Here is a 24,218-nt window from a genome sequence, read left to right as displayed (position 1 = left end):
TTTCCCTCCTTCTTTTCAGAGCAAGTAGGTGGAATAGTGGATATAGCACTGTGCCTGGAGTAGGGAAGACCATAGCTCAAATCTGGCCTGAGACACTTACTAGCTGTGTGACTTTGGACAAGTCCCTTAAACCTGTATGCCTCAGTACCTCTTCTGTAAAATGAGCTAGAGAAGGCAATGGCAAACTACACTATTATCTTTCCCAGTTCTTTGCTACCACAAGTACTGTTATAAATATTTTGGTATATATGGATCCTTTCTTTTTACAAATTACCTCTTTAGCAAATATCCCTAGCAATAGAATCTATGGGTCAAAGACTATGGGCAGCTTTGCCTCCTTATATAATTATCAAATGAGTCCCAGAATGTTTCACAGGTCCGCCATTAATGCCTGCCTTTCCAAAACCCCTCTGACATTACCTGTTCCTATATTCTGTCATTGTTTAAGAATACTTCTTCTACCCATATGTGTGAAAGGTATTATATATGCTTCTCTTCTAATTTTTTATGATATTGTCTTCTTTTATTTTTTTTCAGGGCAACGAGGGTTAAGTGACTTGCCCAGGGTCACACAGCTAGTGTCTGAGGCTGGGTTTGAACTCAGGTCCTCCTGAATCCAAGGCTGGTGCCTTATCCACTGTACCACCTAGCTGCCCCCGATATTGTCTTTAATATTAAAACTGTGTGTCCATTTTGAATTTTGTTATGAAATAAGGTATCTTTGTCTAAACCTGATTTTGGTCAGACTGCTTTCCAGTTTTCTTTTTTTTTAAATCAGTTATTTATGGTTTATTCAGTATTTAGGGTAATATGACACTTGAGGAATTGATTGCATTGTGGTACATATTTGGTATTCTTATATAATATGGAAATTTACAACTATTGATATATACATATAGTAGACAAAATCAGGTCCTCTAGAAAGTTGATGCATGGGACCATAAAAATAGAGCCAAAATTGAGAGGGCAAAAAAAGTAATCAATTCATCAGCAAATGTTACTACTAGGGCAGCTAGATGGCACAGTGGATAGAGCACCCGCCCTGGAGTCAGGAGGACCTGAGTTCAAATCCAACTTCAGACACGACACTTACTAGTTGTGTGACCCTGAGCAAGTCACTTAACCCCAATTGCCTCACCCCAAAACAACAACAAAAACAGAAACAAAATGTTAATACTATATGGCGTTTTCTGTCCAAGAACCAAAAGTTGTCTTCTAGACCCAAGGGAAGTTATAGCACCTACATGGCAGGCAATTATAAACCCATGGGGTGCTATCTTTGCTTCACAGAAACCATTTCAATATTTACAAGACAAGTTATATCCAGTAAGGTTTAATAAATAGGAGTCACTATATTATTTCCCATTTCTAACTTGAAGACCCCAGAATGTGTTCATAAGTTTTCCATTTCTGCTTTATATTGGTGTTGAATCACTAAGCAGAGGAAGGATTTGACCTACTTGAAAAGCTCATCATGAGCAATCCTTTAACCACTGTCATGTTCTCTAGACAGTAAAGTGGAAGCACATTAATAGGCTTTAAAATTAAAGCTCTTTCTGCATTACCCAAACAGTATTGGCACTCTTCTTTTAAAAAGCTTCCTCTAGAGTCAGGTTTACCTTCACCACATCTGAAATGCCATTCTGCCCCAAGACATATAGGATGGTAAAGAACACATACATCATCATCAATGCCATATAGGTCCTTCCTTAACTTGGTGGAAATTGGAAATGCCTCTTGAAGATTCTTCATGATGCTTTCTTCCGGATCTGCCACAGACAAGTAAATGGTCCAGCCTGATCACTCATAAACACTTTCAACCACCTATTTCTGAACATCTTTCAAATGCTCTAAATCAGCATGAGTTCCTAAAGGAGAGTACAGATTCTTCAGAGACACTTGCAACATTCACATCATTCCACACAGGAAAACTAGAGTGTTCCCCAAGGACCTATCCATGATGGCTTGAAGAGTAGACACTGAGTCTCTACCCATTAGGTAATGGAAATAGGCAGAATCCAGATTGCAACCACTTCCAATAACATGGTTTTGGAGAAAGTTGCTTTGCTTCCAGGCCACATATGTCAAAATACCCTTTGGATTAAAACAATAAACAGCTTGCAATTTGGTCTACTTTTAACAATACTGGGGATGATAAATTTAAAGATATTCATGTTACACTGGACCAATTAACATGACTTTTACCCTCATGCTGTTGTGCCCCAGCTCTAACAACAGCCAGCTTTGAATCTGCAATCACACCATTACCTTTGCCGAACACAATCTTTGATGTTCTGAAGAAAAGGCCGCCATGTGGGAGATCCATCATCTCTCTCTTTAGTTTGTCTTATATGACATCAACTAGGGCAAGTTCATCAGCCAAATCCTTCATTAAGATACTGATGGCACATGCCATGCCAACTGTACCAACCCCAACCACAGTGATCTTGTGATCAATTGATTCTTGATAGTTCCCATCTTGGAACTAACTGGAAGAAATCCAAACTCAAATGAGGTTGCTGATCAGGCTGTGAGGAGCTCTGAGACAGATGTGAGATTGATATTCCCATACTCAAGCAAGCTTTCCAATTTTCCCAGCAGTTCTTATTAAATAAGGAGTTTCTGATTCTATTCTGAGTTGAACTTTTCTAGACTGTTCCATTGATCTACTTTTCCATTTTTTCCAGCTCTAAATGGTTTTGATGATTACTGTATTATACTTTAGTTTGAGGACTAAAAGTAATATCCTCCCTTCATTCCTACTTTTAAAAATTGTTTCTTTTGATAGCCTAGTTATTTTGTTCCCATAAATGAATTTTGTTAATATGTAATTTTATTCTATAAAATATCCCTTTGGTAATTTCACTGGTATAGCATTAAAACTATAAATCAACTTTGGAAGTATTATCATTTTTATTATATTGGTTTTGCTCAATAATAAGATCTTAATTTTCTTCCAAGTATTTAAATTGTTCTTCATTTTAACAAGCATTTTATAATACATGGATTGAGTGTATTTTGATAGATGAACTTCCAAATATTTTATGCATTTTGCAATTATTTCAAATAGGAATTCCCTTTATATCATTGCCTCTTGAAATTTATTCTTGATTTATGTAAATGTGATTGATTTTTGCATTTGTTTTGTAGTCTGCAAAGTTGCTAAGTCTAGTCTCTGTTAATTTCTTTGCTGATTCCTTAAAATTTGCTAAGTAAACCATCAAGCTCTTAGAGTATCCCCATTACATATGATACTTGCTTTGTGCTTTAGATACATTATATATATATATATATATATATATATATATATATATATATATATATAAGCAATGTGAAATGTCTAATGAGTTATTGGGCCCTAATGTTTATTAGTTAAAAAGGAAATTCTGAGGGGCAGCTAGGTGGCACAGTGGATGGAACATGGGCCCTAAATTCAGGAGGACATGAGTTCAGATCGAGCCTCAGACACTTGACACTTCCTGGCTGTGTGACCCTGGGCAGGTCACTTAATCCTCATTGCCTCACTAAAAAAAAAAAAAAAAAAGATGAAAAATTAAAAAAAAAATTTTTAAGTAAATTCTGGTATTTTAACCAATTAGCTTGACTCCTTATAGCATGGTCTGGAAAAAAAATGGCAGTATTCATCTCTGCCTTTGCCACATTCTGTTACAATCACAGACTGTACCTTTACCCTGCCTTGGCACTCAGGAAATAAATACATATGGCAGATCCCAAGGAGGATAAATTGGCATGAATCCATCATATTTTGTAGAAAAACAAATCACTCACCTTACTGAAATGAGTATAAACTCAAATTCAAAACCCAAAGCAAAATTTCCCAAAAGGGTCCTAGTATAATAATGCATGGAGGCTGAAAATCTGAGAGGTTTGTTTTGCTATACTCTCCTCCAGATATCATCTCCTCTCTAGGCTTTTGTGATATAAGCACTCTCTCCTAGTTCTCTTCCTACCTATCTGACTGTCCTTTCTCAGTCTTCTATGCTGGCTCATCATCCAGGCCAAGCCTACTAAAGATGGGTGTTTCCCAAAGCTCTCCCTTGGGCCATCTTCCCTTTTCCCTCTATACTATCTCACTTGGTGACCGCATCAGTTCCCATGATACCAATGATCAACTTTGTGCAGAAGATTCTCAGATCTCCTTATCAGCCTTAAATTCTCTCCTGAGCTCCAGTCTTATCACCTATTACCTCTTGAACATTTATAATGAACCAGCATTTCCCTAACACAGCTTCTTTCCTTCCACACACAATATAGGGTGGTTTTAACTGAAGGCAAACAATGGTAGCCCCAGAACCTGATTGGTCTATGTTACTGGTCCTGGCTGATTCACTTCCCCATACTCCACCCCTTCCTAAGTCAACAAGGAGTAAGCCCAGAACAAAACTGTCCCTGGGACATCACTGCCCTGCCTCGCTTCCCTGACAGTTGCCTAGTTATCTAAGATCAATAAATGCATCCTCCCCACCCCATGAAAAGTCTATGCTTTCCAGATTTGGTGGTGGCTTCCCCTACCCAGCTGACCTCTTGAGTTTCCTTATGAAGAAGAGGGGACAATATCTGAAAGAGCTAAGTGCCAGTGCATTCTGGTTGCATATTCTTGCTTCATTAAGGCAAAGTGAACCTCCTTGTGTTAAAGGTTCAATGACTTTCCAGTGCCTCATATTTTGTCCCAACACTGTACCTGAACTAAAAGAGTACTTGTTTTAGAGCCTTGACTCTGACAGGTGCAAACACCTGTAAACCACTTAAAGATGCACCACTGCAGTAAGAAATAGAATCACCTCTAGACTACTCCATCCAGCTCAGAAATTCACTGAGTTCCCCCATCTCCACCCTGCCCCTGTCCTGCAGAGATTCTAGGTCACTCAAGTCAGGCCCAGCTAAGGACAGTGACCTGGATGAGCCAAATGGAGCCTAAGGTTGGCTCAGGCCCAATAGCACCAAAAACTCAGTCACCAGCCCAGCAGAGAAAATAGCCTTGGGGCATCTGGGCATGGTCCAGTGAGGCATCGATGACTTGAGCCTAGCTGCAGGAGAAAGGCCCCAGACAAAATCTAGTCCTTGGCAAAATCCTGACCTTGTGAACATCCAAGTTGAGGAATGTGGCACCTACATGGCTCAAAAATTTTGAGTGACTCCTTATTGCCTCTACCCTAAGACACAAATTCCTCAGCCTGAGTTTTAATGCTCCACACACCAGCTCTTACCTTTCTAGGTTTATTTCACATTATTCCCCATACCTCACTACATTACTCCCTATCCTGTACTACAAAATAGCATGTGGTACATCCATTCAAAGTGTTTAACCAAAGTTGGGCTGCTGCTTGGCTCGTGCCTCAGTTACTATGGCTCCACATTGGCAAAGTCCATGGCAAAGGTTGAGAAGGTAGCTTGGGTGGGCTGCAATTCCACAACTGAGACACTGAAGCAGTGGAGGAAAATGGTAAGGGCAGTATATCAGGGAGTGAAGAATGAAATATATGGGTGAAAACCAGTCCTTTTCCCCTCACATCTCTTCCTGCACCAGAAGATACACAATAAATACAGTATTGTATCTTTAAAAGGACCTGAGGGGCAGCTAGGTGGCACAGTGGATAAAGCACCGGCCCTGGATTCAGGAGGACCTGAGTTCAAATCTGGTCTCAGACACTTGACACTTACTAGCTGCATGACTCTGGACAAGTCACTTAACCCTCATTGCTCTGCCAAAATAAAATAATAATAATTAAAAAATGACCTGAAGGTTGCTTGTGGAAGTGGGTGTTTGGGAAGGCTGCAGCTCCTGAGCAATTATGAAGTTGTGTAGCTTTCTAGCTGTTTCTCAAGGACAAAATCTGTGAAATTCACATTATGTTCAGATTGTTCCCCAATATATCAATTATGTTGAAACAAATTCGCTTTTTCCAAACAAGCATCACAGCAGAACTGGCTGTACCAACTAGGAATTGTACAAGAGAAGAAAAGTAAAAGATAGGATCAGAGAAGCTTATGGCTGGAAAAGGAGGGAGACTGGAAGTAGTGATTCCAAGTCATTTACAATGGACAGAAGAGCCAATGCCTAATTGATAAAGAGTCAAATGATATGAACAGACCGTTCTTTAGGGAAGAGATCCCAGGGACTTGTGTCTATGCCTGATGCCTCCTCTGCCCAAATCTACTACCATGACAGGACAACAGCCACTGATCATGCCCTGTGGTAGGTTAGAGCAGTGCCAAGGGCCTGAGTGCCAAACCACTGCCCTGCTGGGACCTCAATCCCCTCTCCCTAGGAGAGGTGTGGCTCAGCCCTGCCGAGGTGGGTACCGCTGCCCTTGACGGGTCCACTACAGTTGGTGAGGTCAAGAGCTGCTGCATGAGTTAGGTCAAGCAACTCCAAAAGATTCTGGCCAAGCATACTAGGCTCGGATTCTTTCCTGCTGTGAGAGTTGAAATACCACCCCTGCTGGAGAGATACTGTAGGGAAGCCCCACCATGATGAGAAGCCTGGTAAGAACAAGTCAGGTGGTCTTCAGCATCTGGAAGCTGGCCGGCTTGCATTTGTAGAGCTGCCTGTTAGTTCTGTCGATCAGGGCTGCCAGCCAATTAGCTTGGGGCTGTGTGTGTGGACAGCCCTGTTTCCTGTGGGAGAGGGGGCTTCTGGGAGACAGAAGGGAGGAGAGGTCTCAGTTTGGCACGAGAGAGAGAGAGAGAGAGAGAGAGAGAGAGAGAGAGAGAGAGAGAGAGAGAGAGAGAGAGGGACGCTGTGCAGCTGGTTCTCTTTGGAACTGTGGATTCTGAGTGGTGGTGAGTTTGTGTTGTTGAGCTAGCTCTTTGGAGCTTGCTGGGCTGCAGGCAGGTTCAGAGTGCGTGGGGCATATTTTTACCCCAGAGATTCAGATTCTAATCATTTGGGAAGTGGGTCGTATTTTTTTCCATCCCTTATTCCCTTTCTCATTGTCCCTAGTTCTATTAACCTTACTCATGTTTTAAATTTGTTCCCTTTAATAAAACCTGTTTTGTTTTTTGAAAGAGGCTGTTAATCTCCTTTCTTACGCCAATATTACGGTGAGCTGCCCAATTAACTCTCCCCATACTAAATTTGGCTCTTACACTGCTAGTGGTCACTCCAGTGTGAGCAATTCATAACTCTGCCAGTAAGCCCAAGGAACCTGGAAGCTCCTCAGAACTTGAATTCATGAGGCTGCTATAAATAACAGGAACCAGGATTGCCCACCTATGACAAGGAAAAGACAAAAAAAAAAAAAAAACCAACACAAAACCAGATTCTGCAGGTGGGTACATATACTCTACTTGCCAGGTACAAGTGGGAACCATTTTTATAGGGATTAGCAAAGTATGACTGGGGCCTGTGCTCTGTACTCTGCAGGGCCTCCTCTCTGGAAGCTGCAGAAAGAGAGCTATAGTCCACCACAGGAGTCTTTAGTCTAGTCTAATTGCTTGATTAGAAAGGTCAGTTTTCAAATTAGGATGAATATGAGAGAGTTTCTAATTACTAAGAATGGTTTTTAATAAGGAGGCTTTTTTTTACTAAAATTCAACTTGTTTTAAAAAATGTATCTTATTTGGTAAGCTGTTATTAAATGGAAATTGAGGTGTTTTTTTCCTGTTTGAGGTCATATTCTGATAATATAAAGAGACTTATTTTTCCAAAGTCTTATTCTTCCTCTAGCTTAGATAGCATTATTCTTATGATATAGAGGGTTCAGGCAAATATAAAAAGAATAGGTAGTATGAAAAGACTGAAATTCTCAACTTTCAGATGAGTTACAAGTACCCTGATTTGATGTTCTTTCTATCGCTCTCTTAGCCATAAGGTTAAAGATCATAAGGTCTGAACTGGTTTTTATCACATGTACTAATTGCTGGAAGGTCAATGTGACTGGATTTTTTCAGATACTACTAAATTCTACTAAGTTTTAGTGCTAGCAGGTTTAAACAGCATTACCTAGGGAACCTCTACAAGTGACTTAGAACCTGGGAAGCGCTTCTATCTACTGGGAGAAATTCCTCCCCAAAACTGCCCTAAGAATGAAGCCTATTACAAATACTGTGAACAACTGACATTCTAATTAAGAACAACTATGATGTTTGAAATAAACTGGATATTTTGTAAAAACTAATTTATTTCCCAGAAGTGCATGTCATCATGGGTTGGCCAAACCCAAGACAACAAAATGAGAAATGTGCTATTTAAATGGACATTTGGGGTTGTTTGGCTGGAATGAGCTAAAACAAGAAAATTATGAAATGATGCCAATACTTGTTATTACATTGCCTTTCTTTTGCTATTATACTCAATACTGACCAATATTTTTATCTGCCTTTGGAACTGATTGACATAAACCTAGTTTTGAGGCATCTAGAAAAAAAGATTGACAGGATATATAAGAATATGTTCACAGAATTACTTTTCATTTCAATCTATGGCCAAAAAGGGGACAGGGTAGGGAATGACAAAAGAATTTTCTTAATTCCCTTTCTACTTCACTCCAGCATGGCAATTTTAATTGTAAGGAAAATCATGTCACCATATGAGGCTTTCTTTATGGTATGGAATTTAGCTGAGACTTCCAAAAATTAATTCATGGTGACTAACTGGTTAAAAAATTCTGGCTCTGTTTTAAGATACCACTTGCTAGACTGTTATCAATTTATGAAATGTAATGTTTCCCCTTCCACTATCTTTGACATGTAAACCTCCTTCCTCCCCATTTGCCTACAATAAATTTTACATGCTATCTTTGAAATGTAAATCTTTATCCTTCCCTTTTGGCAACTGTATCCTTTTTTTCCTCTTTTCTTTGCTGTGACTGTTAAGTATATAAGCCTTAAGAGAATTTTGAAAAATATCCTTATATGTAACTGGAAGATAATAAAATACTTTTATTTTTAAAATAGTTTGTGTCAGTACATTTTTTAAATATATTATAAGCTTTTTGAGGGCAGAAACTATGTTTTACTTTTTTTTTTTTACTCTGAAATCAACTAGTGAACTGCTAAACATCCATCAGGCTTGCTATGAGTACTCAATTTATTGATGAAATAAGCCCCTTTGTAAAATTTATACAAACAAGGATAGATATGAAGGCTACAAACAATTCACAAGATCAGTTGCAGCATACTGTTCACTTTGTTACAAATTGTGAATATATCAGAAAGTACAAAAATAACACAACCAATCACTCAAAGAATCATAACAAATGATAACAAAATCATAACAAAAAAACATGGACTCCAATATCTGCCCTAAATTTCCCTTATTCTTAACGTGTGCCAACAGAGGAGACTTTCAACAGAAACAAAGTAGTCATTAATCTGAACTCAAAATCTTCTCCCTTAAGCCTCTTCCTGCTCCAAACTAATGTACCTTTTTTGGGAGTAGTGTTTTCATCCAAGTCACCTAGACTCAAAATCTTACAGTTATCTCAGCTCTTTCTTCTTTGCCACTCATATAACCAAGTCCTATAAATTTCTACTTCCATAACATTTCTCACATCTGACTCACACTGTTGCCACTTAGTTCAGGCCCCATCACTTCTGGTTTCCCTTTCATCTTTCTCATCTATTTTTTATACAGCTGTCAAAATCATCTTCCTAATGTGTAAAAACAGTCCACTTTAGTCCCTAAGTTAAAAACCTTCAACAATTCCATGCATCATCATTAGTAAAGATCTTGGAGATGGGTAAACTGAACCCCTAAAGAGTATGATTTTGGCCAGGTCACACAAGTCAAAAAGCCAAGATTTTAACCTAAGTTCTTTCACTCCAAATATGGTGCCATCTCTAATATAAAATGCAAATGAATTAGCCCAGCAATTAAGGCCCTCTACAATGGGATTCCAGCCTCCAATTTTATTAGGCATCTTTCACTTCACATGTTCTGTGTTCCAGACAAACTAGACTGTTACCCTCTTCACCTTGCTACCTCTATTCACTTATCCAGGTCATCTCCACTTTCTGGAGCTCTGGCTTTTGAAATCCTTCACCTGCTTCAGGGAATAGATCAAGTACCAACAAAGGCTCTCCTCATGCCCTTCACACCGCCAGCTACATCAAGAATTTCCTCCATATATTTTCCTCTAGCACTTTGTCTTGATACTTCTGTTGACTCTATATCACCATTTCTTTAAAATAAAAATAATTCCCAGATTGTACACATTTTAAATTGTCAAAGTATGACTTATTAAAAGACTAAAATATTATTCAACAATTTTCTAATTAATGTGAGATGATGAATGATCCATTGGCACATTGAAAATGGAAGAGGGGAGAATAAAGTAAAATTAAAGTTACATTAAAAAGAAAAGAAATAAAATTAAAAGGCTAGCAAAGAAGAACATGTATCATTATGCTTTGATTAACCAACACATTAATATCTTACAAAGGAAAAAACATTTCTGCGATAGAGTAAACTTTAATTCTTGTTAAAAAATAATTCCTTTCTTCATTATTAGAAGATGGATATGCCCACAGGCACAAACAATAATCGAATAAACCAGCAGATCTGTGATCTTAACAAGATGTGGGGGGTTTTTTTCCCCATAAAGCAGTGAGTAACAAAGGCACATACAATATTCCTTGAACGTTTATGCAACCATCCATCTACTCTCAAGCAATCAATATATCTACAACCATTTATCGAGTAATTTCTACATGCCAGGAACAGTGTTAGCCTCTATAGATAAAAAGATAAAAATTAAAAGAATTTCTCTTGTCCAGGAGCTCACACTCTATTGGACACATACTTGCATCTCCTGGCTCTGACCATGACTAAAAGAGAAAACAAGGCAGAAGCTGAGGGATGATAATAGAGGGAAACACAATTCTCCCCAAGGCAAAGACAAAACCAACAGTTTTGACTCTGTGCTAAAATGTAAAGAATAAACATAAAATAAAAAGCTTGTATTAGTAAATAATAATAGTATCTAAGATGTATATCTTTTTAAGGCTTACAAAATATTTTACTACATTTCGAATCATTTGGTCCTCACAACAATATTGGGAGATAGCTTCTATTATTATCCCCATTCTACATATGATTAAACTAGGATGAGACAAGATAAGTGACTTAGCCAGGGTCCTAAAATTAGGAAAATGTGAGAGGCAGGATTCAAACTCAGATATTCCTGACTCCAACTCCACTAAGACTATTCCATCTAATTGCATTATTAATTGATTTTTTATTGAATTAAAAAATGCATGAAAATGTCAAAATATTTACTCCATGTCAAGGAAGGGTTAACGAAATAAAGTGGTATAGAGAAAGGGAGGGAGGTGAGGTGGAATAAAAGAATCTCATAAGAGGCATGTAACACAAAATTTGGAGATTTGAATCTAAAAAATATTATTTCCATTTTTTATGATCACAAGTACCTGGACAGAAAGATAGAACAATGGGGTACATAAATAAAACAAGAATCAGAAGAAATCAGCCTAGAGCCAGACAGGATATGAACTAGTGAGCAGGAATATGAGGGAAAATGACTGAAAACAAAATGGGACTGAGTAGCAGGGAAGTTGCAAGGGCAAGTGAATGGATCTAGTAAAGCAAGGAGGGGAAATAAGACTGGAGACAAAAGCCATAGGGAATAAGATAGGAATTGAATAGGGAGGTAGGCATGAAAAATAGTAACTGAGTCTAACATGGGTTAGAGAATCCAAAGATAGAAACAGGATAGGCACAAATAGAAGAGGTTCTACAGAGGTCCCCAACTGCCTACTGGGCATCTCTACCAGCTTCAACCAAGCAGGATTGTTGGAAACAATAATCTAATTCCACTCTTACATTTTGAGATATAAATATGAATACATAAATGATGCAATTTTAATGTAATATTCATTTCTGTTTTAGATAAGATTCTGTAATTTTAAATTAAATAGAACATTTATATTAGATGTCCAATAGAATGGTATAATTATTTTAAGGTACAGATTTTAAATAATAAAAATTCATAACAAAGATCACTTAGAGGAAATAATTTCTTCAATACTCATAACAGAAACACAGATTATAACTGTACCCCTTGATGACTTTGTAGCTAGTTTTCTGGAATTAGTACAGCTAAAAAAATTCATTGCCACCTTTGCCAATAAGTCTTTCAGAATTGAGCCAGGATGATCCTCATATAATCAAAGCACCAAAGGCTTGCCAGAATCTTCCAGAAAGAGAACTCTACTAGTTTAGGGCACTTCCATGACATGAGGAAGCATTGTCATACAACTACACCAGAGGCAACCTTGAAATTGAGTGCACATTTAAACTTATTGTCATAAATTTGGTGAATTGATTTTTTAGCACTAAGACATGTACTGCCTTGATTTCTGTGAGATGAAACATTTTTCCAAATTTAACTTTGTAAAAACCCTAACTAGATTAATTTTAAATGTCATTATAATTCCATCAAATTACTTCCCAAACTGTGATGACAATTTAACCAAAAAATTATACAGAGCTTCAAATACCTTATAATTTCTTAGGAGCATTTGAGATATATTTTTAAAATAGTTTGAATAGAATTTTGTCTACAAATGGTAGTGAAAGCAGCAGAAGAAAATTAGTATTTGTTTTTCACTAGTATTTCTTTTGCTAATTTCTCTTAGAAAAGCAGCAAAGGCAGCACTGGAAGGCTCATATAAAGAGATTTGCTGAGAAGCAGACTACAATCTCAATTTTTGTTTTTCTAGCACTGGTAGTCATTCATTAAGTCAACAAGCATTTGTGAAGAGCTTAGTACATATCAGGCACTGTGCTAGGTGCAGAGGATATAAAAAGGGCAAAAATACAGTCCCTACTTCCACATTTTAAGGGGAAAACAACACACAAATCGTACATACACACATGGTGTAAATGAAAAGTAATCTTAAGTACTTTAAGGAAGGAACTTCTAGCTAGTTGTAAAGGAAGAGACTTTTATAGAAAGTGAGATTTCAATTGAGTGTTGAAGAAAATCAGGGACCCTAGGAGTCTGAGACAAGGAAGGAGAGCAAATCAGGAATGGGACAAGAGGAGTTAACTTCCAGTCTAAAAGATTTTTGTTTGTCATTTAACTCATAAAATAAAATTTTCTGGAAGTTAGTAAGAATAGAGTACAGAGTAATAGCATTGACAGGAAAACACCAGAGAGGAACATCAGGTTTAACTCACCCAGAAATATGGTTGCCAAGATCCACAGCTCCCAAATGAAAGAGAAAAGTTTGCAAGCAGCCAGGAAGAAACAGATCATGTGCCAGGGAACTCCATTCAGACTCTTCCAGTTGGCCTCCAGCTTCCCCAGGTAGCCATCTACCACTGGCACCATACTGCAGGACATGAGCACAAGAAGGAACTGAGAGTGAAAACATAGGTTGGGTGACAGAGAATGTTTAGGATGAATCATTAGGTCATTTTGTTACTGAAAAATCCCATATGTACATAAGGGCTAGTGGTGGTAAGAAGCGTTAACAGTAGAAATACTGCCTTTACATCTACTGATAGGACTGATAACAGGAGAAATTATGATCTCTGACTAGCCATCTAATTGGAGCTGAAAGGCAATAAATATTTGAATCTTAAACTGAAGGGCAAAAAACAAGACAAACCAACATCATGACATATTGGAGGCACCAACCTGATGTGAGATGGTATGAGAGGTTAGAAAGGTATAAGATTATCTGAGGAACAGAGAAACCTAGTGCAGAGGATGAAAGAGCCATTTTTATGAGAATCTTGGTCATTAACTATGTGAAATTATACCCTTGCAGGAGCAGTAGCCCAAAGACTCTTTGGGTTTGGGAGTACTTGAGTATTTTCCCTGCTGAGACTGTCACTTGAATACATTATTTAGAAGGCAGAAACACCAACTAATTCCAAGATACTGCAATTTCCATACAATAATCGGGAAGGTCTTGACCAGCACTGTGTACTCTGCTGCCAAGCTACTGTGGTATAATTTTGGTTTCCCCTAATCAAGTGTTCCAGGCCGGAGGAGTGGATTCATGGAGCAGTAATAAGATATCACCCCTCCATTTGGTGGGGAATTTCCTTTACTTGGAAAGGTAGACCCTGAGTAGGGGACCTAATTTTGTCAGATCACCATGATAAGATGTAGATGGGTTGAATGGCTGTAAAATTTTCTGGACATAATATTGCTTGCATAAGTGGTATGGATTAGGTAGTAAACATTCTGTTTTCCATGGTAGCACATCTAATCACTGATTGCAGTAACCTGGAACACTTATTTTGGGGGGAGGAACAGCTCCAGGTAAAGAAAAGGACTCTAAAGTTATTTTAAACTGGAAATTACAGGGATACACATTACAGGGGAATGGCTGAACAAGTATATGATTGTGATGGAATACTACTGTGCTATAAGAAATGATCTTAGAAAAAACTGGAAAGACTTGCATGATATAATGAAGAATGAAATGAGCAAAACCAAGAGAACATTGTACACAATAACAGCAATATTGTTTTAAGAACAACTTTGAGTGAATAAGTTATTTTGACTATTATAAATATCCAAATTAACTATAAAGGACATATGAAGGATGTCATAATTTGCATTCAGAGAAAGAATTGATAAATAGAAATATAAATACAATTTTATTTATTTGTTTATTTATATGTGAGTGTATACACACACACACACATACCTATTCATGTCTAATGGTAGACATTTCTAGTGATGGGGGAGAAGAAATTTACATGGTAATTTCCTTGTGTATTTGCAAGTTGTGCATAGTAGATTTGCAGTTTCATGTAAATCATCTTTTTTATTGTACTGTGTTATGGAAATGCTTGTTTTAATCCATAAATATGTATTAATGTAATAAGGAGGGAAAAGAAAAGTGCTGTTATCTATTCCTAAGTAAGTTGGAGGGCCTTTAGCTTTTTTATCTGACAACTACCATAAGGTGCCAGCTTCACCTTCAAGATATGAAATTAAACTCCAACCTGTTTCTCTACATCTAGCAGTTCCTTTCTCAATTTGTAAATTGTTCTTTTTTTTTTTTGCAAGGCAATGAGGGTTAAGTGACTTGCCCAGGGTAATACAGCTAGTAAGTGTCAAGTGTCTGAGGCCAGATTTGAACTCAGGTCCTCCTGAATCCAAAGCTGGTGCTTTTATCCACTGCACCAACTAGCTGCCCCCTAAATTGTTCTTTTAGCTCTAGATAACTTCTGTGGGAAAAATATGCATGAGACCCTAGGACTTATCCCTGGCCAAACAGGGAAAAATGGAAAAGGTTAACAGGATTCAATATTTAGTTGGAAGCATTACAAATTTCTAGAAGACAAGACATAGCCAAATTCAAGTATAAATGTTAAGAAGCCATTATAAAATAGGCAATTCAAAATTTTTCTGGAATGAACTAGTGTTGTATCATCTGTGTGGATCTCCTCCATGAGGATGTGTATTCAAAGGCTGCTTGAAATTTGAACAGGACCAGATATTCAAAATTCTGTTTTCCAATTTCCATTCATTAAGTTTGTTTCTCTTTAGAATAAGATGCTAAGCTAAGCAATAAGAATTCCACTGTGGGCATACAGGGGATACACATTCACTAAACTTGTAAGAGAGGTGCCCCGATGAGATTTCAACAAAAGCTGAAAGTCTTTAGAGGCTAAAAACAGATACTAAAATGTAAAGGAGAAAGCCTGAAGATGCAAAATAGACATTCTCCACCCTAAAAAAGGGAAGGAAGCTTGAATACCTCGATTGTTTATGAAAAGGACATAGACTGCATTCAATTCTTTGTTCCTAGTCACAGCTACTGAAGACTCAGAAATTTCTTGATACCAAAGTCTTTGGCACTGTCAAATGATTGAACATCAGAAACTGATGTCTTTTTATTAGTGAAAATCACATTAAAGAGGCATTAATATCTGCTTTGCTGCTGAACCCAAAGGACCATGGGATTTCCAAATGACTTGCAGGTGAAACATGAGTTATCTACCCCCAATAGAATGAGAGCTCCACAAAATTAGAGAATTTTTTCTATTTGTATACTCAGGACATAGCAAGTACAGTGCTTATGAATTAATGAATGAATAAATAAAACATTTATTACTTAATAAATGCTTTATTTCTTCATTAATTCATACAATTCCCAAAGGAACATGAAGTGAAACTAAATGAAATAAATCACCCAAAGGTAACCAGACAACCAGGAATGGTTTACAGAGGAAAGGTGATTTTAGCCAGGAAAAAAAAAATGTCAAATAAGAGAGGCAAGACCTTTCTCATCTCTTGTATAGCAGTGACAAACTACCTCAGAGCTGAGAGAGTCAGAGCTTTTGCCAAAGCTAAGCTAAGATCAGCTGCTCTGGTTGAAACATTTTTGTAATACTCCAGCTAAAATGGGGCAGAAAATCACCTAACCAAGCCAGTAGCTGATAGAAAGAAAAGACTGCAGCTGCCCTTTCAAGGACAAACCTAGGAAGCCAATTGGAAGCCAATGATAGACCTGTCTAGGAGAGAAGCCAGCAACCTGAGAAGAGTCCAATAGTGAGTTACCTGCCCGACCCAGTCTAGTAGCAGCTGCCCAGTATCAGAAAAGCCTATCTTGCCTCAAGATACTATAATGGTTCAAGAACTCATAAATGAAAACTGCTCACATTAACCACAACCCAAGGGACAAAGTGAAAAAGAAAATAATTTGCCACCTCCTGAAATAAATCCTAAAATGAAAACTCCAGAGAATGTCACAGCCAAAATACAAAGAGATTCCAGGTCTAAGAAAAAATATTACAAACAAATAGAAAGAGATCAAATGTGAATGAGCCCTAGCCAGGATCTTAGAAGATGTGGCAATAATAATATAAAGAAGAGAAAGTCGTGGAATATGATGCGATGATATTCCAAAATAAAACCAAGAGTAAGTTATCCTGCAATACTGAGGGAATCCTACAAGGGAAAAAGTGAACCAAATAACAGAATAGAGGATTCTCAAGAATTCCTAAGGAGAAAATACATGTGAGTAGAGACTTTAAATTGAATATATAGGAGTCAAGATACCCAAGAGTGGTAAATATACGTTAGGAGGAAAAGAGAATAATATCTTTTTAAGGTACCAAGTATCACAGAGGGAGTTAAAAGCAAATCAGGTGACTGTGTATAGTTTTGTTCTGTTTTGATATTGAGAGGAAAGAAAAAGCGAGGTTAGGGAAGAAATAAAGGGATAGAACTTAGTAGATCTTATACCTGGGGTGAGTGAGAGACTATATAAACATGAAGAAAGGGTAAGATTGGAGTAAGATTTACATACACCTCAGTCTTATCTGAACCAAACAAAAAAGGATTTTCATATAAGTGTTTGGTACAATAAATAATACAGTAAACTCATCAGGGGAAAAGCTCTGGATTGGGTAAGGGAGAAGGTTTACAGGGTAGGGGAAAGCCACAGAGAAAATAGCTATGAGTCATAAGAGCTTCACCTACAGAAAGTGGACTGATACTAAAACCAAATGAGACACCCTAAAGTCATCCAGCAGCACATTTACTTAGTCACAGTAGAAGAAGGATATTCAGCAATAGGTGATGAGGACACCTTCACTTCCTGAGGGAAGTAATTCTTTTACCTGCATTGCCCATCATTTTCTACCAGCCAAGCACTAGTGACTATCTTGTACTCAGGGAACTGGGAAGAAAAGTGAATAGCTTGAGGCTGATGAGTCAATCAAGCTACTGAGAGGGTATTGATGCCTTTAAAGGAAAAATTAACCTAACCTGAATTAGGGCAGAGGTTAGGATATTGTTCATACCACACTCAGCTAAATGACTTTCCCAAGATTATTTAGGCAGTACATGACAGGGGCAATATTGAAATTCAAAGCTTTTAATTACCAATCTAGTGTTCTTGCCATAGTTTGGCACTGCCTCTGAGGAAATGGTTTCAATGTGAAGGACTTAAAAGGAGAAAGCTAAGAGTGGAAGACAATATGAAGGAGAAGGATTTGCTCTTAAGGAGACTGGAATATGAGGAAGATGTGAGCAAAAGGATCTGAGGAGTAGATAAAGAAAAGAAATGAGGGACCTGAGGGGAAAATTAAATATCACAGAGAATAGTAACAGGATAGAAAGAATAGTGGTTGAGACACCTAGAAGTGCACAGGGGACAAAGTTCAAGAAAGGAGGATTTTTTTTTTCAATCCTCAGCCCAATCTACAATGTTTATTAAGCACCCACTATGGGAAAGATGGCAGAATAACAGGACGCAGTTCAATGAGCTTCTCTTTGCCCCCCCCCCCAAAAAAAATACTCCAAAAAGATCTAGAAAATATGCCAAATAAAATCCTGATGGAAACATAAAGTCATAATGAGTAATTTGTCCAGCCAAGATCAACTCAGGTCAAGAGACAAAAGGGTCTATGAACCATAGTTACTAGTACTAAGAGCACTATGAAAGGGGAGTGCTCTAACACTCAGGGAAGACTGGTAATCCAGAGCAAGAGGAGGTTCCAGACCCATAGCAGTGCACTGAAAGTGAGAATGAAGAAACAGGTAACTGACTTGGCTTTCTCAACCACTACCCAGTTCCATATAACAAATCCAAGGGGATTAGGAAGGGGACCTGTGCTTGGGGATGACATTACAAGCTGGAGGGGGGGTGGGGGTCAGCTAGGTGGCTCTGTGGTTAGATCACTAGCCCTGGAATAAAGAGAACTTGAGCCCAAATTTTACCTCAGTCACTTACTAGCTGTGTAACTCTGGGAAAGCCATTTAACCTGATTGCCTCCAATATCCCAGGTCATCTCCAGTCATCCTGATGTATACCTTACCACTGGATCCAGATGGCTCTGGAGGAGAGAGTGAGGCTGGTAACCTTGCACAGCCCTCCCTCACTTAAATACAATTCACTGCAAATCATGACACCACCTCCAACAACAATAACAACAACAACAACAAGAAGCAGCACAAGTTCAGAACCAAGCAGCAGCTATGTGGCTCAAACCCCAGGGACAAATCAGAGTCTCCCTTCCAGCATCTAGCTCACTCTGAAGCCTGCAGAGAAATAACCTGCACAGGAATCTCGGCAGTTCTGTCGCTCTGAACCAGCAAAACTGGCTCATCCAGGCTGAGTTAGATGGACAGCATTCTACTGTTGCTTAGATGCAAACCAGGTCAGGAACTTGCAGAGCAGAGACCAGAAAGGCAAGGGCAAGTGAATGGATCGGACTATCCCCTGGCTGAGACCACTTGAGGACCCCTGAAAACTATCAGATCCCCAGTGTCTCCTTGAGATCCTGAAATAACATAACATTCCATTTATAATTTTTCCCCAACTTCTGCTGTAAACACAGTATTATGCTCCTTTGCTTTAATCTTTTCTTTTTTTAAAACGGCCCTAACAAAAAATAAATAAATAAAATAAAGTGGCCCTATTCCCTCTTGGCTGTCTTCCTCTCACCTTTAATCCCTTCTTGCTAGTTACCCCTTTCCTTTTAGGGTTTCATTAGTTACTTTTTCTAGCCTGCTTTTATTTGGTTATATAATTGCTCCTCTTTTTTCTTCTCAGTCAAGTAGACTCCCCTTTCCTCTCCTCCCCCTTAAGCTAGTCCTGTTCATTAGTTTCTTTTTTTAATGTTATTTTTGTGCCCCTTTTGAGAAAGGATTTTTCTTACTCTTTTTACATCCATCTTCTCTTTCTGTTTGCTCTAAACGCACATTCTCTGCTTCCTGATCTCTCTCTGAGAAATGATTATTAATAACCAAAGATTTGGGGAGATTCAGAGACACCCCTTCCCCCCCCCCGCCCCTTTTTCTAAAGTCCTTCTAAAGTCTCTTGAAGGACACTGAAGATAATGAGATTGGACTTTCTCCTTCAGACCCCACCCAGGTAGGGTAGCTATTATCTTCTGCCCTGGCTTGGGTGGAGCATAAATTCTTTGAATAGATTGCCTGAAGCTGGGGTTAACTTAAGAAGTAAATGACTTTGACTAAAGTGAAAATCTGTTTAATGTGATTATCCATATATAACCCATATCTGATTTCTTTCAGTCTTGAGGAGAGGGGAAGGAAGGAAGGGAGGGAGAAAAATTTGGAACTCAAAATCTTATAAAAACAAATGTTGGGGGCGGCTAGGTGGCTCAGTGGATAAAGCACCAGCCCTGGATTCAAGAGTACCTGAGTTCAAATCTGGCCTCAGACACTTGACACTTACTAGCTGTGTGACACTGGGCAAGTCACTTAACCCCCATAGCCCCGCAAAAAAAAAAAAAAATGTTGAAAACTACCTTTACATGTAACTGGAAAAAAAATACTATTAAGGTTGAAAAAAAAAGAAGTAAATGATAATCTAAGTTCACATCCAGCCCCTCCTTGTAATACTCATTTTTTCATTGTTAGCCAATCACTGTTGATTTCCATCTTTGTGAACCCTCCTCTTTCAAAAGGACATAAAAAATGTGAAAGGGGCAGTTAGGTGGTGCAGTGGATAGAGTACCAGCCCTGGATTCAGGAGGACCTGAGTTCAAATCTGACCTCAGACACTTGACACATACTAGCTTTGTGACCCTCGGCAAGTCACTTAACCCCAATTACCACACACACACACACACACACACACACACACACACACACACAATGTGAGTGCCCCATGATTGTCTGATTGTCTTTGGTATAAGAAAGATGGTCGAATGACCATCTTTTTATTAAAATGCTGTGGCATTGGGCAGCTAGGTGGCTCAGTGGATAAAGTACCGGCCCTGGATTCAGGAGGACCTGAGTTCAAATCTTGCCTCAGATACTTGACACTTACTGGCTGTGTAACCCTGGGCAAGTCACTTAACCCTCATTGCCCCACCAAAAAAAAAAAAAATGCTGTGGCATTGTTAATAAAATCATTGTTACCCAGAAATGATGTCTCTCAAACCTTTTTAAATGCTACATCTTTTCTCCATATTCTTCATGCAATAAAAGCTTCCAAGGTCTTCTTTCTAAGTTCTCCCCTCTCTGGACTTTCTACCACTGCATTCCACGGATTCCCTGTTTTTCATTCTGCCTCACACTCAGAACCATGTCAATTATTGCAAATGTCATAGAGGACACTACTCAACGGTAGGGACCCTCCTTTAGCACTTTTATAGACCCTATATTGTTGACCTTTTTGTCTACATTTGCCTGGAAATCTCCTTCCTGTATCTATGCTCTCCCACTCCTTCAAGTGCCAGTTGCCCCTAAGGATTCCAACCCCACTCTCTGCTAGGACAAGTAGGCATTTTCAAGTACCAAATCCCCCAAGCTTCATTCAGTATAAGGTCCTCATCTCTGTTCACTAACCATCTCTTTTTATCCATATGAGCATTCATTATTGGGAATACCCACCCAACTCCAAAGGAAGGCCTTCTTCCTTCTTTCCCACTTTTCACCCAACACCCCTGTAGGCTCTTCTTGTTCTGACACCACAGTAATCACCTTCTCTTTTTACCCCAGAGATCATGAAAAAAGGAAAAGGACCCATATACAAAAATATTTATAGCTGCTCTTTTTGTGGTGGAAAAGCATTGGAAATTGAGGGGATGCCCATCAATTGGGGAGTGGCTAAACAAGTTGTGGTATATGAATGTAATGGAATACTATTGTGCTGTAAGAAATGATGAGCAGGCAGATTTCAGAAAAACCTGGAAAGACTTACATGAACTGATTCTGAGTGAAATGAACAGAACCAGGAGAACATTGTACATAGTAACAGCAATCTTGTGTGATGATCAACTGTGATGGACTTAGTTCTTCTCAGCAATACAATGATCCAAGACAACACCAAAAGTCTCTTGATGGAAAATGCTCTCCACATTCAGAAAAAGAACTATGGAGTCTACATGCAGATTAAAGCATACAATTTTCACTTTTGTTGTTTTTTTGTTTCTTTTTTCTTGTGTTTATTTTTCCTTTTGTTCTGATTCTTCTCTTACCACATGACTAATGTAGAAATATGCTTAACATGATTGTAACGTATAACCTATATCAGACTGCTTGCTGTCTTTGGGAGGGGGGAATGAAGGAGGAAGAAAAATTTGGAACTCAAAATCTTATGAAAACTAATTTTGAAAACTATTTTTACATGCAATTAGAAAATAAAATAGGGGGCAGCTAGGTGGTGCAGTGGATAAAGCACCGGCCCTGGATTCAGGAGTACCTGAGTTCAAATCCAACCTCAGACACTAGACACTTACTAGTTGTGTGACCCTGGGCAAGTCACTTAACCCCCATTGCCCAGCCAAAAAAAAAAAAAAGAAAAGAAAAGAAAATATTTTTAAAAGAACATTTAAAAAAGGAATTGGGGCAGCTAGGTAGCCCAATGGATAGAGCAACAGTCCTAGAGTCAGGAGGACCTGAGTTCAAATCCGACCTCAGACACTTGACACTTACTAGCTGTGTGACCCTGGGCAAGTCACTAAACCCCAATTGCCTCACCAAAAAAAAAAAAAAGGAATCACCTTCCCTTCATGACTAGCTCTTGATTTGACCCTGGTACATGTTCCTGCTCCCCTTTCCACCTTCTATGTATCTTCCCATGTTGTAAGGTAGTCCCACCAAAAACAATATATTTTGATTCACCGGTAGGCAGGGTGTTGCCAGGTTCTGTCCATAATGCCCCCTTCTGCCTCTTCATTGTTACTTCTATCAGATTTCCAATACACCCTTGTCTCCTTGTGTACATTTAGAAAGAAGTCTCCTACTGGTCTCTCAGTTATCATTCTGCTGCTGATGCAGTCCTTGGCTGTTATATTTATTTGCTCCTGCATTTCTGCTGTTTGGGGTGTTCAAGAAGGAAATAATCTCTTCAGTTCTAGTTTTCTTTCTAAAAACATTTCAAACTCTTCTTTGTTATTGAATATCCATCTTCTGTTCTGTATGGTTTAGCTCAGAGCACCTTGGACTGCATTTGGGGCAACTATGTGGCACAGTGAAGAGATCACCAGCCCTGGAGTCAGGAGATCATGAGTTCAAATTTGGCCTCAGACACTTACTAGCTATATGACTCAGGGCAAGTCAATTAACACTGATGAAGTCCCCCAAAATTAAAAAAAATTTATTCCATTCCCTCCTCATTTTCTTATGGATGAGGAATAGTTTTGCATTATTTTATTGTCCTGTCCTTTTTATTTGAAAGTTTTTCTCCTGATGACTTGTACAACTTGTTTGTAATTTGACTTGTTCTATTTAATTACTGTCCTGGAATTTTCAACCTTGGATTTTTTTTCTGGAATGTGTGAATTCTTTCCATTGTAATTTCATTTTATTTGTTCAGAAGTTCTGGCAGGTCTCATATTATTTCCTTCATTACAATGTTAAATTTTCTTTTTGTCCTGCCATGTCATTCTGGGACACCTATGATGTCTTCAAGATCACATGTTTTGCTTGCATAATTTGCATATATTCTCTTAATGTTATTCTTCTAAATTGCCCTTGATTTCTAAATATTTTCATTCTCAACCTATTGTTCTCTGTTTTGTTTCTTTGGTAAGGCTGGCTATAACAGAGTATTGCAATACTTTTGCTCTGCAGGGCATAATAGATTATACTCTTATCATTCTTATTTCTCTTTTAAACCACTCAGGCATGTTGTAGTTCCATGGTCTCCTCAAATTCCACAGGGTCTGCTGTTTCATCATGTTGGATTGGTTGCCTTCCCCACCCCCTTCCCTCCCAGTATTTATTCTTAGATGCCTGAACTTGTTTTCTACTTCTGGAGGCCATATTTCCTTCTATTGATACTGTTTTTTCCTGTTGATTTATCTGTTTATTTTTAAGGTCTTTGAGTTTTCTTCTTTCTGAAATCTTTGGTGCTTTCAGTCTCTGCTCCATCCCCTTATTTTTGTTATTGCTTATTTTTTACTCCCTACAGTATGACTGTGATTTCTTTGGGGGCTGGATCTCAAAACATCTTGGTCTCCTCCCACATGGGGCAATTCATGGTTCACCAACCTAGGTTTCTTCCCCAAATAGTTTTTGAATAGTCAGATTTGGTCCTAGCTGGATGCTGTGCTGTTCCCTCAGACTTGGTGGAGAGCTTCTCACATGCCCAGTGACTGTGACTGTCCCACTGCCTCTTTTTCTCAGTTCTCTGGCCTAGCACTGGAAGTTCAAAGCTTTGCAGCACTAGTACTTCTGAGTTGTAGCCCCCAGCAAGCTTCTGCTCTTAAAGGGCTGTGGCCAACATGTTTGTTGAGGTGCCAGCAAACTTCCACAGCCTGCAGTAGGGATCTTTATGGTACT

General features: G+C 38.5%; 1 protein-coding gene and 1 pseudogene across 6 annotated transcripts in view; both read right to left on the bottom strand.

The window, feature by feature from the left end:
* MAPK10 (mitogen-activated protein kinase 10) overlaps nucleotides 1-24,218 on the bottom strand; it is a 162,715-nt gene that overhangs the window by 110,055 nt on the left and 28,442 nt on the right. For 5 of the 6 annotated variants that reach the window (XM_043969846.1, XM_043969848.1, XM_043969845.1 and 2 more), the window contains one exon: nucleotides 13,166-13,320. The exons of the other annotated variant lie outside the window; for it this stretch is intronic. The gene's annotated coding sequence lies outside the window, so the exon portion shown is untranslated. The remainder of the gene's footprint in view (nucleotides 1-13,165; nucleotides 13,321-24,218) is intronic. 6 annotated transcript variants of the gene reach the window in all.
* LOC122732271 lies at nucleotides 1,545-22,744 on the bottom strand (annotated as a pseudogene).

The sequence above is a fragment of the Dromiciops gliroides genome, chromosome 6 (genome assembly GCF_019393635.1).
Source record: "Dromiciops gliroides isolate mDroGli1 chromosome 6, mDroGli1.pri, whole genome shotgun sequence".
NCBI lineage: Eukaryota > Metazoa > Chordata > Mammalia > Microbiotheria > Microbiotheriidae > Dromiciops > Dromiciops gliroides.
Note: the sequence above shows the minus strand (reverse complement) of the source record. Positions and strands in the feature narration are given on the sequence as shown.